Genomic DNA, 16,877 nt, shown 5'->3' with positions numbered 1-16,877 from the left:
TTACTTCTCAATGTGTATATCCTCAAGTGAAAGTTTGCCCCATGGGTTATACTGCCCTACTACATTACTGTTATTGAAATGCAAGGTGTCTGCAAGGTATCGCTTTACTAAATTGTACCTAAAGATGAAGGGATCTCATTGATATCTGGGCATTGTAAGATGGGGGAAAAATGAGTTTAAATGGAAAGGGGGCTTTATAACCTTTAAAATGATTACAAAGAGGGCCTTCTTTTTCTAGTGTACAAATCTAGCTTTCTGCATTATGCTTTCACACCTTACTCCAGTCAATCATTGCAACCTGGTGGTTTAACACTTTCTGAAATCTGAGGCTCGGAAGAGCTTACTTGTTCAAAGTCATGTAGCTGCTAAATGGTAGAGTCTGGCATTATATCTCATTCTTATATCTCATACGGTGATCAGACAGAATTCTACCCACTCCTGTCTCTTGGTTCTCATTAGAGGTTGTCACTAATTCATGACATCCCTGTCAGCTTTTTCTCCACCTCTCTGTGGCCTGCTTGAATGAGAAATAATATGCTGGTAACTAGTAAGGAGCTAGGCAACTAGTCTAGAGCATGGCAGTCAACAATTGAAGGCATGGTAGACAAGCTTAGGTCTTGTCTGTTTGGGCCAGGCAGAAGGTGTATGCTTTAATTGTGTCAGGCCAGGCATGGGTTGGGGAAGGCTGGTTTGAAAAAAAAAAAAAAAAAAGGCAAATAAGGCCTAGACAGCTAGGGGGCTTGACCCTTCATCATGATTTTTCAAGGAGACTGCTCAGAACCATGGACAGTTCCCACAAGAGTAAATGTTCCTGAAGCACACTTTGGTTCCTTCAGAGTCCCAGGCTGATTTTTTTGCAGCACTTGTACTTCTTTGAAGAACTTCCTGTTCTCTTCTGTGTCCTCAGAGATCTTCTGTGCAGCGTTGGGAGAATGCTGTCACCAGCAAAATAAGCTTTCTTCTGAAGATGTCCACACACATAAGATTTCCCAGATTATTAGATAGAAAAGCCATCACTTCTAGCCAGTACGACAAAGGATTCCATCATGGGTTGGGGGGATGGCATATGGTCCCCCCAGAGCTTTCCTCCCCTTGGTCAACTCAGAAGTACTAACAACCGAGCCTAATTCCAAGTTTTTGAGAAGAAAAATTGTGATTTATTTCACAAATCTGATTCCTACAATATGCACATTCAAAAATTCTCTACTTCTTATATCAATATTAAGTGTTTTTAATTTCCCATAAAATTAGATTACTCAAATTGTAGATACTTTTCCTTTATCTTCTATCGCTGATATTAATGTGCCTTTTCTTGATTAAGTCTTAAAATGAGTGTGTATTTTGTACAAGGTCTCTAATACAAAAGCCCAGAGTGTATCTTCATAAATGGATTTATTCTTTACTCTAAATTTGCCAACTTCTGCATCTGGTTCAGAAAATGGAAGTTCTGAATCGGAGCTACAAAAAGATTTACTGGGCATCATGCTGCTGAATCTAATTACCTGTCGTTGGCAGTATCCAGGCACCAACAGACCAGCATTATCCTAAATGTTTTACTGAACACTAGTCCAACAAAAAACTGTGAAAGGAAATGATTCCAAGGAAGACAAGTTTGGAAAACTCTGCCTTACTTTTTGCCTTTTTTGTTGTTTTTGAGAATCACAATGCTCATTAGCATGATATATTCTGAGTGAAGAAAGCATTTTCATGCTTTTCAACCCATCATTTTCCAAATTCTTTGAACCACAGAACCCATGCCTTTATTTTAGAAGTAATGTCCTTGATATATTATTTACTATAAAACACCTCTAGATGTAGTCCATTTACAGGGGACACCACTGCATCTCACACATAAAATTAGTTAGTGAGGTTTATATCTCCTAACCTGAGGAGCTATGATTTTTTTTTTGTTATCATAGCTTAAATATTTACATATGTGATAGGGCAATTTTAGTGAGAGTCAAAAGATTTAATTTATGTCTTTCTTAAATAGAGCACTTTGGACCTTGGAGAAATGCTTTTCTAACAGGAAAGTAACAAGCTATAACTACATATTGGACAGTGGCTGGCGTGTAGTAGAGCCTTCAGATTCATGCGTTTTTCAAACCATAATTAAAACCTATAAAATTAATAAACAGTAAGTTCTGTTAATTAGTAAACAGTAAGTAAATAATAATAAACAGTAAGTTCTAGAGTAGAGTTCTATGTTAGGTATTGGAAATAACCAAGCCAAAGTGTTAAAAAAAATTCCTGGACTGAAAGATTTTAGCATCTTCTCTGAAGAATAAAAGTCTCATGAATATTTAAAAAAATGAAGAAGAGCGTTATATCTGATATCTTTCCCCAGAAAAGAGGGGAATGATTTATTTTGCGTTCACTGAGGTGTACTATTGAATATTTCAGAATAGCATGTCAAGTGCAAGACACATAGTACCGTGTTAGCAGCTTCAAATTTGAAAGCAGTTTTCCAACTCATTTATTAAAGAGCATTCATTTTCTAAGGCAAATGATGTAGCAAAAACAATTGTTCTCTGTATGTACACAGCACTTCTTTTCCTTTGGGACTTTGGGTGCTGAGGATTGATTTAATAATATTCCTCATCTCATAGAACATTAATCATTTTTGATCCATATAAGTCTCCGTCCTGATACAAATATATATCTGTATACATCTGTGTGTTTATATTCTCTCTTTGAAAGCTGAAGTATATATGAATATAGTACATATATTCTAATATATTAATATATTCCCTTTTATATTATATCAATATATGGATATATATATGGTACACCTGTATCTCATATACATATGTATTTATGTGAATATATGTATATATATACATATTTCATTTTATTCTGTCCTAGGAAAACACTAGAAATGTTTAGTCAAATTACTGTGCTTTAAATTTACTTGAAATGTTTCCTTTCTTTGCACATATGCCACCAACTCAATTCACAGATTCCTTTGTTTCATTATGCTTTTATTTATAAAAATTCCTTTTTAAGTGTAATCTTGTTCTATAACTATTTAAAATGTTTACCTGGTTCCAAAGTGCTATCTACAAAATAAGATGTATACAGAGACGATGAAACTTTCTCCCTGTTCTCCCCACCTTGTTTAGCCTCTTCCTCATACGTCATATTTTACTTTATTTTTTTCCTACTTTTTATTCTATCCTCCCATTGTTTTTAAACCTAAGCGGGCATATGTATTCGTATGTTTATATGAAAATACATAGAAGTGTACAAAGGTTGCTTTGCTCCACCCTGTTTTTCACTTCACAATATATTTTGGAGGTCACTTTCTAGAGATCTATAGGCACAATCCTCACTCCATTTTGCAGCTACAGAGAATACTGCTGTACATTTGGGTTGTCTCTTGTCTCACGCTACTAGAAATAGTGCCGTGCAACCCTAACTTTGTGAGATCCATCTATATTCAAAGGTATATCTAGTCCACTGCTTTTAACTGCAGCAGCATACTCCATGTAGTGTAGACACCACGTTTTGCCTCTCCTCCGGTCCCTTCCCCTCAACACTAGCCTTCAACCCCCTGCCACTTACCCAGGTCCGCACCCTAACCCTCCAAAGCTGTAGTTGGCATTTGTCTGTACAGGCCCTGGTCCTGCTAGATCGTATAAAAGACCAGCTCCATTAAAACTGGAGTCTTAGTTGTGTCTCTAATCTTGCCCAGCCTCCTCATGAAGAAGCATTTCGGGAGAAACTTCTGTGTAATTTAAGTGTTCAGAGTAGCTGCTCGTCTCATAAATGGTCTGAGTTCATCTTATGGACAACGTGAGTTATGTACATAGCTAGATTTCCCTCAGCATTTGCTTCCAGAAAGTTTAGTACCTAATTTATGATGCACTTATAGCAAGTATATAAACCTACATAGTTATACTTTTTTCTTGTTTTTTTAAAACGATTTTTGAAAAAAATCAACATTATGGTAGATATCTTTTTTTAATGATTATTAAAGATCAAGTCATTCTAGTTCTACAAAGCTGAAGTCTTGCTGCCACACACCTACTTTGTATCTATTCTATGTCAGCATTCTAGAAGGACACATGCAAACACACCATGTTATTTCCCTTAACAGGACGTTTACAAACATCAGTGCCTTTGAAAAATGTTTCTGACTGTAGCTTTCCAACAGTCTCTAAAGCATATTCTTTACCATGATGACATATTGAGGGGATTCCAGAAATAGTGACCTGACCCCAGAAGCTCTGGGTTCAGGGGTTTGATATGGGAAAATCTGAGCCACAGAAGGCAGAGCCTTGCTTCGTAACTTTATATCTCAGGGCGGCAAAAAAACAGAAGTAGTTGTCTTTGGGTTTCTTTCTTTATTGTGAGTATGTGCTTACATTTGTATATTTGTAAATCAAAAGACATATTAAGAGACATATAAGCAGATTTCAGAATTTGGCAAGGAGTCAATTCCGCTATAAAGAATGCATTCCTTGTAAGAGAAAAACATTATTTATATGTACATGTATGTATATTTAATATTATGCTTTAATTTGTGTTTATTTTCATATCAAAAATATGGCAGAGGAAAATCTATGTGTAATATAGTGTTTTATACAGACTTTTGTCATATACAGACATTATCTAGCATCATTGCTAAAATACCATATCTGTGGAAGATTTCCAAAGGCTGTCTGGGTCGTTTTTTTTTTTTTTTTTTTTTAAAGAAGATGTTGGGGGTAGGAGTTTATTAATTTATTAATTTATTTTTGCTGTGTTGGGTCTTCGTTTCTGTGCGAGGGCTTTCTTTAGTTGTGGCAAGCGGGGGCCACTCTTCATCACGGTGCGTGGGCCTCTCACTGTTGCGGCCCCTCTTGTTGCAGAGCACAGGCTCCAGACGCGCAGGCTCAGTAGTTGTGGCTCACGGGCTTAGTTGCTCCGCGGCATGTGGGATCTTCCCAGACCAGGGCTCGAACCCGTGTCCCCTGCATTAGCAGGCAGATTCTCAACCACTGCGCCACCAGGGAAGCCCCAGTCATTATTTTTTTCAGAAGGTAGCCATGACCTGTTTGTGACTCATGAAATCAATTCATTAAGTCACAACAGGCCTTTAAAAATATGACTTAGATTAAAATAGAAAAAAAAAAGAGTACATTGTTCCTAGTATCAGTATTGTTTTGGAAAGCTTTTGTTTCACTGTAAATAAATATATATGTATACATGCATACTAGGTCAGAAAAGAAAATGTATTTCTTCTTGTGTTCTTGAGGGTGGCAATCAAGAAAGTCAGGAGGCCCCCGCTCTGGGTGGCTGTGAGTCACACCCGCCCCACTCCCTGACAGGGATGCTCAGCTTCGTCTCAGTGTGGGCTGTTTTCTCGCAGGGCCAGAGCTCCATCCAAAATATCCACCAGCCTCTTCCCTCTTCTTATTACTTTTCCTCTTTCTTTTAAAAGTTGTAACTTATCACTCTTGATTTGGGATAAGAACAGATGATCTTCTCATCCTGTCAATGAGCCTTCACCTCCATCTTCAACTCCCATATAACTGGTGAGTCATAGAGGTCAGAGTGGATTTGGGGCCCTTTGGGTCTTTTCTGCTGTGTTTATCAGTCCACACAACTAAAAAGCTCCTTTTTCCTCCCTCTGTTACGGAATTCAGGTTCAACTACTCATCACTCAAAAGCCAATAAATCGAGAGGCAAGTGTCAATAGAAAGGAAAATTGCTTTAATCAGAAAAGCCGGCAATCTGGGGAGAAGGTAGACTCATGTCCCGAGACCAATTTCTAAGATTCTGCTCAGCCAGGACAGTTTTTAAAAGGAAAAAGGGGGAAAGAATCTCAGTGAATCATCAAGGCAGGAGGTTGGGTTCTGCATCATTCTCCAGTGCGCACAGACTGGCTGACGCTTTCTTCAGATGTTAACTTGCCTGCGTGATCTGCCAGCAGGATTGCTAAGGGGACTGTTGTGGGTAGAGACCTAATCATTCTTTAACTACTTAATTCTTCATTCTTACTTCCTTTAATCTATGAAAAGAAATGGCAAGGCATGGTGTGCATTCAGGAGAACGTAAGTTAGGAGTTTAAATTGCCTAGTGATTTCTTTCCTATAGTTAGGTTCTTTCAAGGTTAGAGGGGAACAGAAATGGGCAAACAGGAAAGGGGCAAAAGAGCTGCTTTTACTTTCTGGTTTAAATCCGGCTTTATGGTATTATGACTGTCAGGAGACTTCATTATAATATTATATATTTTTTGAGATTGAATTTATAACTTCAGTAAAATATATATCACTCCTTTCTTAAAAGTCAAATTGAAATATATTGGAAAAACATATTGTGTGTGGCTTCAGACAAACTGATAGATTCAGAGGCATTCCTCTCGTAGGGGAGGAAACATCATTTTGCCTGTACCCTCCAGGTCCTTGGCTGAGACCCCCTGTGATAAAAGACATTTACAGGAGAAAAACAAGTTTAGTAACATGTATATCTCCTGTATACATGGGAAATACCCAGGAAAACTGAGTAAAACTCCCCAAGTAGCCCAAGCCATCACCTTCCATGCCATCTAAAGATAAAGACCAAAAAAAAAAGAAGTTTAGGATGGGGGAAGGCCAGTTGTGGGCGGTGACCAGGAAAAGCACAGTAAACAAGGGTAAGATTGTTATGCAGATTGAAGTCCTAGCCTTCTGGTTCAGGTTGTGATTTACAGTCACCCTCCACATCCTGGTACAGAGAGGCGGGCAACCTTACAAGTGGAGATTTCCCTTTTAAAGGTAAATGTCTCTTACAAAAGAGTAACTTCTGCTCTGCTTTCAGAGCTTTTCTTTGTCTGCTGTCTCTCAAAATAATCCTTATGCCAAAGAAGCATATTTTGGGGTGGCATATTCTGCTCCCCTTTGTTAAAAGTTAGACTGAGGCGTATTAAAATTTTTAAGAGTCCGTCTGAGCAAAACTCAGTTCGAATCGGGCAACGCCAGATCAGAAGTTCCTAGGAGCGTGCCACAGACAGGAGCCAGGGTAAAAACTTACACAGAGAACATCCAAAAGCAAAGCAAGGAAATCATTGATTGGCTGGAGCTTAAAGACTAGGTGGCTGTTTGTGACTGGTTGTCCTTAGGTTTTGATTTTGTAAACTTGAGGCCTTTACAGGCTTAGATTTTGCTTTGCCTCCATTGGCCTCTACCTCATTAGAGCCACTTCCGTCTAATGGCCTCCTTGTTTCATTAATTTAACGCCTTCTAGGGACTTCCTTGGTGGTCCAGTGGTTAAGACTTCACTTTCCAATGCAGGGGTACGGGTTCAATCCCTGGTCGGTGAGCTAAGATCCCACATGCCTCACGGCCAAAAAAACCAAAACATAAAAAACAGAAGCAATATTGTAACAAATTCAATAAAGACTTTAAAAATGGTCCACGTCAAAAAAAGAAAAATTTAACACCTATCTCATGAACCAGGGATTTTACCTGTTTGGCAGGCTAGACTTGGAAGGAGAAGACAGTAAAGTTAAGTCTTCTGTAGATCCAGTTCTATAACACAGAGTGAACTCATCTAATTTTAACAGCATCTTCTGGGTTAGGCATCATTTGCGCCCTCCCCCCCCCCTTTTTTTTTAAGGAATGAGACAGCAGGACTCAGAGATGAAGTCAGTTGAAGTCATATGGTTTGTATATGGTAAACACAAGATTTGATTATAAGTCTGAAGGATTCCAAAATTCCAGTCTCTTGCAATTAGAGATGAACAGTACATCAAGCTTTACACATTCTTCCCCAAAGTCACCAACTAAAACCATTCGTGCGTGATAATAACGGCCACCATTTGTACAGCCCTTTATGGGATGTAATGAACCTGTATGTCTTTCATTTGATATTCACAAGGTTGATTGCTCATGCAAAGCTGTCATATGCTTTCCCCTTATAAAAAGTTGAAGGTACATTATGTGGAATTGAAAAAGAATAGGGTCCTGCCAAACAAGTCATTGATAAAAAAGGAACAAGAAAAGAATGACCTAGAGACATCTAGATGACTGAAGTTGTCGTTTTGTAAACAAGACACTAACAGTGCATATTACCTGTCTCTGCAACTGTAAGGTTACAGTGAAAACCAGATATTGTGTGCTTTTCATTTAAGACATATCTTCAGGAAAAGTGCTCTGTCTTTAAAATATAAACTGTATTTGCTAAATGATGTCTATTATAGCACAATAGATACCAACTTTTTTAAAAAGTCATTTTGTTTTAAAAAGGAGATAGCAGAGGGCTTCCCTGGTGGCGCAGTGGTTGAGAGTCCGCCTGCCGATGCAGGGGACGCGGGTTCGTGCCCCGGTCCGGGAAGATCCCACATGCCGCGGAGCGGCTGGGCGCGTGAGCCATGGCCGCTGGGCCTGCGCGTCCGGAGCCTGTGCTCCGCAACGGGAGAGGCCACAGCAGTGAGAGTCCCGCGCACCACAAAACAAAAAAAAGGAGATACCAGACAAAAAGCCCGGAACTGTTTGTTCTTAAACATAAGAAGGCCGAGCAAGAGCAGTGTCTTTCAGTAAATAGCAGCCTTAGTGACTAAATGACTTATTTATTCATAGAAGGAAAACATTAAAATAGCCTCCAAGAATAAAAAGGCCAAGTTCAGGGCACCGTACTATTTTATAGGTCTTATGCTTAAATTTTATACTGACATCCATATTTGAACAAGGAGGAATCAGTTAAATGTTAGAATTTCCAATTTTGAAACTGCCCAAAATGGCCTATCCACTACCCAAGGTAATTCTTAAGCACAGAAGGGTTATTTGGGCTCCACATCCTGTACTCTGCCACATTTAGGTTGACAAATCTTTTATTGGTTAATTGGCTCATTAATAAACATACCTTCTAGCAAATCCGTAGTGCTTCTGAGAAAACAAAAGCAAAAGAGAACTATTGGAGGAAGGGAAAGAATTATTATAGAAAGGATTATTTAATTGGGAAAAGTTAACAAGAAAATGGGAGATTTGGGAAAGCAGTGAAAGAACTTTTTAGTTAGGGCATAATTGTACACTATGTGGAAGTCTTCATGTAAAACCATCTTATCAGGGTTTGGATGCCAGTTTCTTTTGTAGCCCAGAGAGGGGAAGGAGATAAGGAAGTAAAGTAAAAAGTCCATAAATTTTGCAAATATCCACAGGAATGGCCAGCCTCCGGGAGGGGATGTGTTAATTTCTTCCTTCTTGCAGCCATCCACAGGTGGACAGGGTCCGGATATACAAAGGCACTTGGTTTAACATTCAGGGGCAGGGTTCCCTGAGGCAGGCCATTATGTATGATTATAATAACAAAAGCAACAGAAAAGCAAAGGTTAAAGTCAATGAAGCAGATCGAACATGGAGTCCCATTTAGCTCTTCCCTGTTACATTTGAGCAATTATTTTAAATTGTAAATTTGGGGAAGAGAAAGTTGATGTCTACAAAATTAGGTTTTGTTCTCTGAAGAATAAAAATGTCTACTCTATTTTCAATACGCCCTCCCTGTTTCAGTCCAGGAAAAATCCAGTATTTACTTGAGAAAAAAAAAGAAGAGTTTTCTTTTGCAAAATGCTTTGCGATTACAGAGTGCATTCAAATTTATTGAGTTTAAGAAATGACAGAATTTATTTAGTAATAATTCATGATACTTTTTTCAAAATCTACTGAAGAAAATATCGATTTAACTCTCACGGTAAAATTTCAGACTGTATACACACAATTGGGAACTGCTCCCCTTTGAATATAGAAGTCTATGATTCCATAATTAATATTTTTCCCCTTGTCAAAACCTATATTCAAATATATATGTCTGTTTTCTTATCTGAAGTTCATTTCTCTTAGAAATACCAAAACCACAGAGTTGCAAACCCAGAGGTTTGCAAAAATGAATAGCCTTAATTGATGGAGGGAAAAGGAAATCAGAAAGAGAGAATTTAGAAGGGACCCCCCAAAAAAACAAAAAACAGAAACAGAGTCACCTGAGGGACCTCAAAGGAGGGTACTTTTTATTTTTTTCTTGAAGTGTGGTTGATTTGCACTGTTGTGTCAAAAGACGGTTATTGACAAGGCTTTATAGCAATTTGACTCCATAACGACTCAATTCTAAGAAAAAAAAGTAAATAGTTCACGATTTCTTTAAAAATGCAAAAAGAGCAATGGTATACCGTCTGGAAATTACTACTAGCAAAACAGGAAAATAGAATAAAAATTTGGAGCTAAATAAATTGTTTCGTTAGCTGCAAATGTTGATTATGTCCAGTGAGTCTCAATAGATTATTGTTGCATCTTTATAAACCGGGCATGCCATGTGTCTGAACAATAATTGGTGTGTATATATATATTTGCCACTTCTTAGCATCTGAGAGTAGGTGTTCTCCCTAGTGTTTGCATCTTCCCTCATCTTTTGAAACAGCTTTAAAATTAATTTCTCAGTCAAATGGAAATTGTGACTATTACTCACCTACTTTTCACGGGCCTTGAGGAAGTCAGCAAGTATGAATAACTAAAAATCTCTTTAAATATTTCTACTTTTTCAATGAGTTGAAGACTGAAAAATTCAATATATCATTCACAATTGAAACAATTTTTTTAAAAATACATCAGTCAGTTAAAACATATTTTCCCATTGAATCCCATGTTCCCCTTGGATGTATATCCCTAGAAAAGTTTTTTAGCTACAAGTCATAATAAATTACAAACTTCAAAAATCTTGTATTTCAGCTCAGAGAATTTTCTGCCTCTGTAAAGTTATATATTGTAAACACATTTATCTATATTTAATTTTCTTGCAGGGTGCTAAATGAGCAATCAGTTCACATGATATTTTTGACAGAATCATGTACTATTCTAGGTCTTGTGAAATATATTTTTAAATAACCTTTGGGGACTTCCCTGGTGGCGCAGTGGTTAAGAATCTGCCTGCCAATGCAGGGGACACGGTTTCGAGTCCTGGTCTGTGAAGATCCCACATGCCGCGGAGCACCTAAGCCCGTGCGCCACAACTACTGAGCCTGCGCTCTAGAGCCCAGGAGCCACAACTGCTGAGCCCGTGCGCCTACAGCCCGTGCTCCACAACAAGAGAAGCCACCGCAATGAGAAGCCCACGCACCACAATGAAGAGTAGCCCCTGCTCGCCGCAACTAGAGAAAGCCCACGCGCAGCAACGAAGACCCAAGTCAGCCAAAAATAAATAAATTTTAAAAGTTTTTAATTTCTAAAAAGAAAATAATAAAAATAGCCTTTGTTCTCAAAATGCTTAAAATCTAGTTATCCCTAACATAAATTAGCAACGTAAAGCAGTGTGTGATGAATACCAAGTGCAGAAGAGTGGCAAAGTGTTATAGGAGTTTGAAGAAAAGATCATTATGATTATAATAGTTAATATTTATCTGTTCCAGGGCCCATCCTCCCAACAGCCCTGAAACATAATTTTGTTAGTCAAGACTCTTCTGGTTGCAAGTGACAGAAACTCCAACTCCAACTGGTTTGAACACAAAGAAGGCTTTGTTGGCTTGTGTTCAGGGGTAGAGCTGCATCCAAGGACTCCAACGTGTTATGCTCTCAAAATTCAGTTATTTCTTGCTCTTTCTTATAGGCCTATTTTCCGCTGGGCTGGCTTCATTTTCAGGCAGATTCTCTTGGCCACCGTCAGTCTCAGGCTCACCTCTTACAAGCTTTTGGACTGGTAGCAAGAGTGCTTCTCTTTCCTAGTAGTCCCTCCCTCACAAAGTATAGGTCTAACAGTCATCTCTATTGCTTGTGTGTCTGTTCCTGAACCATTCACTGTGGCTGGAGGTATGAGATGTAGGGCCAGCTTCATGGGTGTGTGATCTGCGCAGCCTCACAGGACCCTGCACGTAGAAGGCTCCCGTGCTTGTTTTAATCCTCTGCTGCCGTCACTTTGAAATTCTTAATAATTTTTGAACAAGGGGTCCTGCATTTTCATTTTTCACTGCATCCCACAAAGTAGGTAGCCAGTCCTGATGGAATGTGATCACTGGCCAGACCTAAGTCCTACGCCTCCACAGGAGCCAGGTTATTGGGGTCACCTCAGTATGGACATGGGCTGGGGGGTGAGGTGAATGGCTCCTCAAAAGAAAACTGAGAAGGAGAAATGTCCCTGGCAAAATCAATAGCTATTTACTGCATAAACATTATCGTTATCGCCATTGCTCAAAATCATATATCTCATCACGGTGGGATCTAAGCAAACCCACCATCTACTCCAAAGAATGAACTCCTAAAAATTATGCCATGCTACTAGTTTATATTTGCCTGAAGTGTGTCATGGAAGAAAAGGAGAGTTCCAAGGGGAAAAAACTACCATGCCAAAGCTGACGATGCTATGAATCAGCTGCTGAGATAGAAATGCCTTGAGATACCCTGAGGATCAGTGAGTGAAAGAATCTGCTATCAACTTCATAGAATTGCTGGAGTTTATGGTTGTGGCGGTGACTTTGAGGCCAGAATATTGGGCAGTGTCCCTGATAAACTACCAGCTTGGGTAGGATTAGAGCTGGAGTGAGCGGAACCTGCAGGCAGTGGGACAAGGCCAAGGGAATTTGCTTGGGACCTTGTAGACCATGTACTTTCAGTGGACGCTGATGTCACCCGTAAGTGGGCAAAAATTGCTTCCTAGGGGACAAGCTTTGTTTTACTCTTTATGTATGAAGCTTATATATAACTATAGTACATAAACATCTATATGGTAAATCTTTGATGTTGAAATTTCTTGGCGTATGGGGGGTTCTATTAGGAAAAAAGGTCTAAAAGTCTCCTTAGGGATGATAATGAAATTAAGGTTGGAGAACATTGCCTTAGACCACAAGTTATTAATTTGGGTCTGATCCCCTTTTGGAGAATCTGATGACAATACTGAACCTGCCCCTAGACTATGCATATGTAGGATTTTGCATATTGCTGTATAGGTTCACCCGCTCACCACTAAGGCTGGAGGCACTGGGTTGGTTTGAGGTTAAGCCTGGTGAACCTCAAAATCTTTGAGCAGAAAGTGGCGCTTTCATGGTTCTCACAGCATTCCCTTGCAGCACATGTTTTGAACCTGAGGAAGTGGTGTTTGAAAGATGAACATTGGGATGATCCGTAGCACAGACCAAAAGTAGGGGGAGACTAGGAGAACTTGCTAAGTGGCACATCATATTTGAAAAGAAAAATCAAGACATAATGCCACAGGGCTGTGAAGGGCTCTCACACTAAAAGCTCTCGTTGACTCTATGACAATTAGATGTTAAGTAGCCGTCAAGCCAGAGGGTGAGTAGACTTCCCCAGGTGTAGTAGGTATGTAGAAACTGGGGAGATTTTTTTTTCTCTGATCGACGTCAACCAAGTCACGTCTACAGATCCCAGTCCCACATTCATTTATCAAATATCCAGTTCAGTCTCTTTAGGTAAGCGAAACGAAGTTGCTCACGGGACTCCACTTCATTTTCCATTAATTTAATATATGTGATTTAGGCTTAAAAACCTACCTCCTGCTTAGATGAACCTGTGTATGGGGGCAGAGTGGGCTGGTTGGAATATAAATCTTTCTGTAACTTGAAAATATTATTTTCTTACGGTTCTTTTTACTAGCTCAAATGATACAGTGAACCCGTCTGAATTTTCTCCATTGTGATATCCAGGAAATTGACCCATATTATTGGTTTCTGATACTGGCCATAGGCAAACATATCTCTGGCCCCGTTTTCTTCATCTGGACAATTATGAAAATACTTGCAGTCTAACTACCTCAGAGACTTCTTTCTTGATCTCTGAGGAACTCAGTGTGAAGTCATTCTAACTCCTTGGGAGGAAAAAATGTGCAAAAGAAGTACAAAGTGTTATGATTAAATCATTCTTTTCAGATGGTGTTAGTTGAAAGAGGAAACAAAATGAAACACAGGAAATTGAGTTGAAAATTCACATAAACACATGCCCCATGAACTGCCCTTGCATGCTGAGACCCGGAGCAAAGACCCATTGAAAGAACAGATTTGACTAAAAGCTGTCCTGAGGCTTGTCTGGGCAGAAGTAAATCTTGATCTCTTTTCTCTTTGCATGCAATAAGGAAAAGACATTTCCCAGGTGAAACCTTGGAGCTTAGTATGTTTGGTGTTTCTCATCAGGGGTGATATCCAAAATATTTTAACTATGTTCATAGTATGGGCACAGGCAAATCAGGGAGATAACAGCCAAAAATAACAGGTATCACCAAACCAGTGGGTGCTTATGGAAACATAGCCCTGGTTTCCTTGGAGTCTTGGTGCTCAGGGTTGAGTCTGAAATTGTGAGAGGTCTGAAATGTTTCTCTCAGTCTAACAGATCAGCCTGTTATAGTTGCATGTATGTAAGTGTACACACACACACACACACACACACACACACACACGCACACCCCAGACCTCTGGATCAGAGACAGACTGCTCACAGAGAAGCTTTTCCCAAAGCCTCACTTCTTTCCAGGGCAAACCAGTGCAAGCCAGATGTGCCTACCTGTATATCTGGGCTTTGCATCACAGGAGAGGAACTCCACAATTATGAAACCCAGAGCTTATATAGGACCTTCTGCCACATCTGTCCAATCCTCAGCACCCTGGAATGTAAATACAGGGCTCCACGGAGACACAAGACTTTATCACTCCCAAGGCCTCGGTCTTGAAGGTTGCTATTCTGTCATCCTTTAACCCAGGTGCCAGTGCTGACCATGGGGAAACATGAAAATATTCATGGAGCATTATTTGTTGACACACAAATTTAGCTGTCCAGTGGAAATCTCGGGGAACTTGGCTTTCTCCTAAATGCTGTCTGGTCTGGAATACTTCCCCAGTAATTCTGACCGCATCGTGTCCCGACAATGGTGTTGTGAACCACTGCTGCAAACTGCATTTTTAAGTAACGTTAGATGTGGTTAAGATCTGAGTTGTAATCCGGAGGTATCTTCAAGATGCTTGTTGGATGACACTGTGTTGTCTGAGTATCACACTTGCCCTACATGGGATTTACTCCCAGATTCGAATAAGTGTGCTGCTTCAAACATTTACAAAACCGGACATTAATTGGATGATAATTTTTTGAAATCTAAATGGCTCAGATTTCTATTTTATGGAAACACAATGACAAATGATGGAACATGGGCTGGTATAGTTTATTCCATCTGACAAAAAGGAATTCTTCAGCCAGATGTTACTGTGTGCAGACACTGTTTAGTTCTAAGTATTCATGCTATATAAGTACAAAATTTTTCCCCAACAGGCTTCTCTCAGAACCTGCAGTTGCACAATTTAGTGTTCAGTTTCACTAAGTAGGTACTTATGGAATATAGTGAGTTTTATATTCAATGTCATTGTACTTGGAATCAGTAAGTAAGATCAACTTTCAGGTTAAGGTACATGACTCCTATTAAGGCCCCTCTTATACTGAGTATCCCATTTTCCAATGAAAGGAAGCAGGGCTCCTTGGAGAAATGGCTGGTTTGGGGATCAGAATGGGAAAGTAAAGCCTACAGAATCTTGTAGTGCTAGAAAGTAAGAAAATGTTAAAAGAGGAAAAAAAAAGGACAAGTCAGAGGGACACAGAAGCCAACCTAGAAGAGCACCCATTGGCCAAACCTGGAAACTTTGAGCAACGAAATCATCACATGGTATTGGGTTTTGTGTTTTTGGGGGGTGGGGTTTCTTTGTTTTAACTTTACTGATGTAGAGTTGACTTACAATGTTGTGTTAATTTCTGCTGGACAGCAAACTGACTCAGTTATACATATATATATTATTTTTCATATTCTTTTCCATTATTGGATATATCAGGATATTGAATATAGTTCCCTGTGCTATACAGTAGGACCTTGCCGTTTATCCAGTCACATAGTACTGTTTACAACCCAATGTAAATCTCGACTAGACATTAGTCCATTTATTTATTTAATAAATAAATTAATGAGAGAGGAGGAGACAAACCTTCCTTACAGAAGAATTCCAAATAATTGATGTAAATACTTCTTCCCTCCAGGAGGGAGAGCTTAGCGGCCACGCCCTCTTCCTTGAGTGTCAGCTCAAAGAATAGAGTATGTGAAAGGGTAAAAAATAATAATAACTTTCCAGCGGAGAAAGTTGGCAAGCACCACCTTGGCCAGGTGATCAAGGTTAACATCACCAGTGATAAGTTATTTTGAGAGCAGGTACTGCTGATATAATGGAATAAGAGAGGCACATCGCCTCAGTGACGTTCTTTCCCCAAATCTATAACCTAGTCTCATCATGAGGAACATGTCAGACGAGCCCAGTTTGAGAGACATTCTATCAAATACCCACCCAGTACTCCTCGCAGCTGTCAAGGTCATGAAAAATAAGGACAGATTGGGAAACTGTCACAGATGAGAGGAGACTAAAGAGACATGACAACTGAAATGCATCCTGACCAGAAAGAGGACGTTAATGGAAAAACTGATGAAATCCAAATTCGATCTAGGGTTTAGTTCATGCGTACGTACCGTTGTTGGGTTTTTACTTCAGGAAAATTGGGTGAGTGGTAAACAGAAACTCTGTTATCTTTGTGACTTTTCTACAAATCTAAAACATTTCCAAAATTAAAAATGTATTAAAAGAATGAAGTGAAGCTTTGCCCCATTAATTCTGAAACACAGTTTCCTTCATCATATCAGTCATTCCACGGGCAGAGCACTGAGCAGTTGGAGGCAGTGAGGGTGTATGAACCGCAGGGCCCTCGGAAACAGTTCCAAATATAGAGCCATCGACAGAGGAGGAGCTCTGGACCACCTAGAAGGCAGGGACTGAAAACTGTGTCTTCTGTAGCACGACCCAGTGTCTTACGCTACAGAACTCAGTTATCATCCAGTAAGGGGTAATATGAATACAGTGGGCCCTTGAAAAGGGAAGGGAATGGAATGTGGCAAAAGCAGGAAAA

At 39.5% G+C, this 16,877-nt stretch overlaps 1 protein-coding gene across 7 annotated transcripts in view; it reads left to right on the top strand.

Moving 5' to 3' along the window:
- The window catches only part of FRMPD4 (FERM and PDZ domain containing 4), a 542,135-nt gene that overhangs the window by 391,379 nt on the left and 133,879 nt on the right, over nt 1-16,877 (top strand). The window lies entirely within an intron of this gene.

Source organism: Pseudorca crassidens, chromosome X (assembly GCF_039906515.1).
Source record: "Pseudorca crassidens isolate mPseCra1 chromosome X, mPseCra1.hap1, whole genome shotgun sequence".
Lineage (NCBI taxonomy): Eukaryota > Metazoa > Chordata > Mammalia > Artiodactyla > Delphinidae > Pseudorca > Pseudorca crassidens.
The sequence above is the reverse complement of the archived record's forward strand: the minus strand, read 5'-3'. Positions and strand labels throughout refer to the sequence as shown.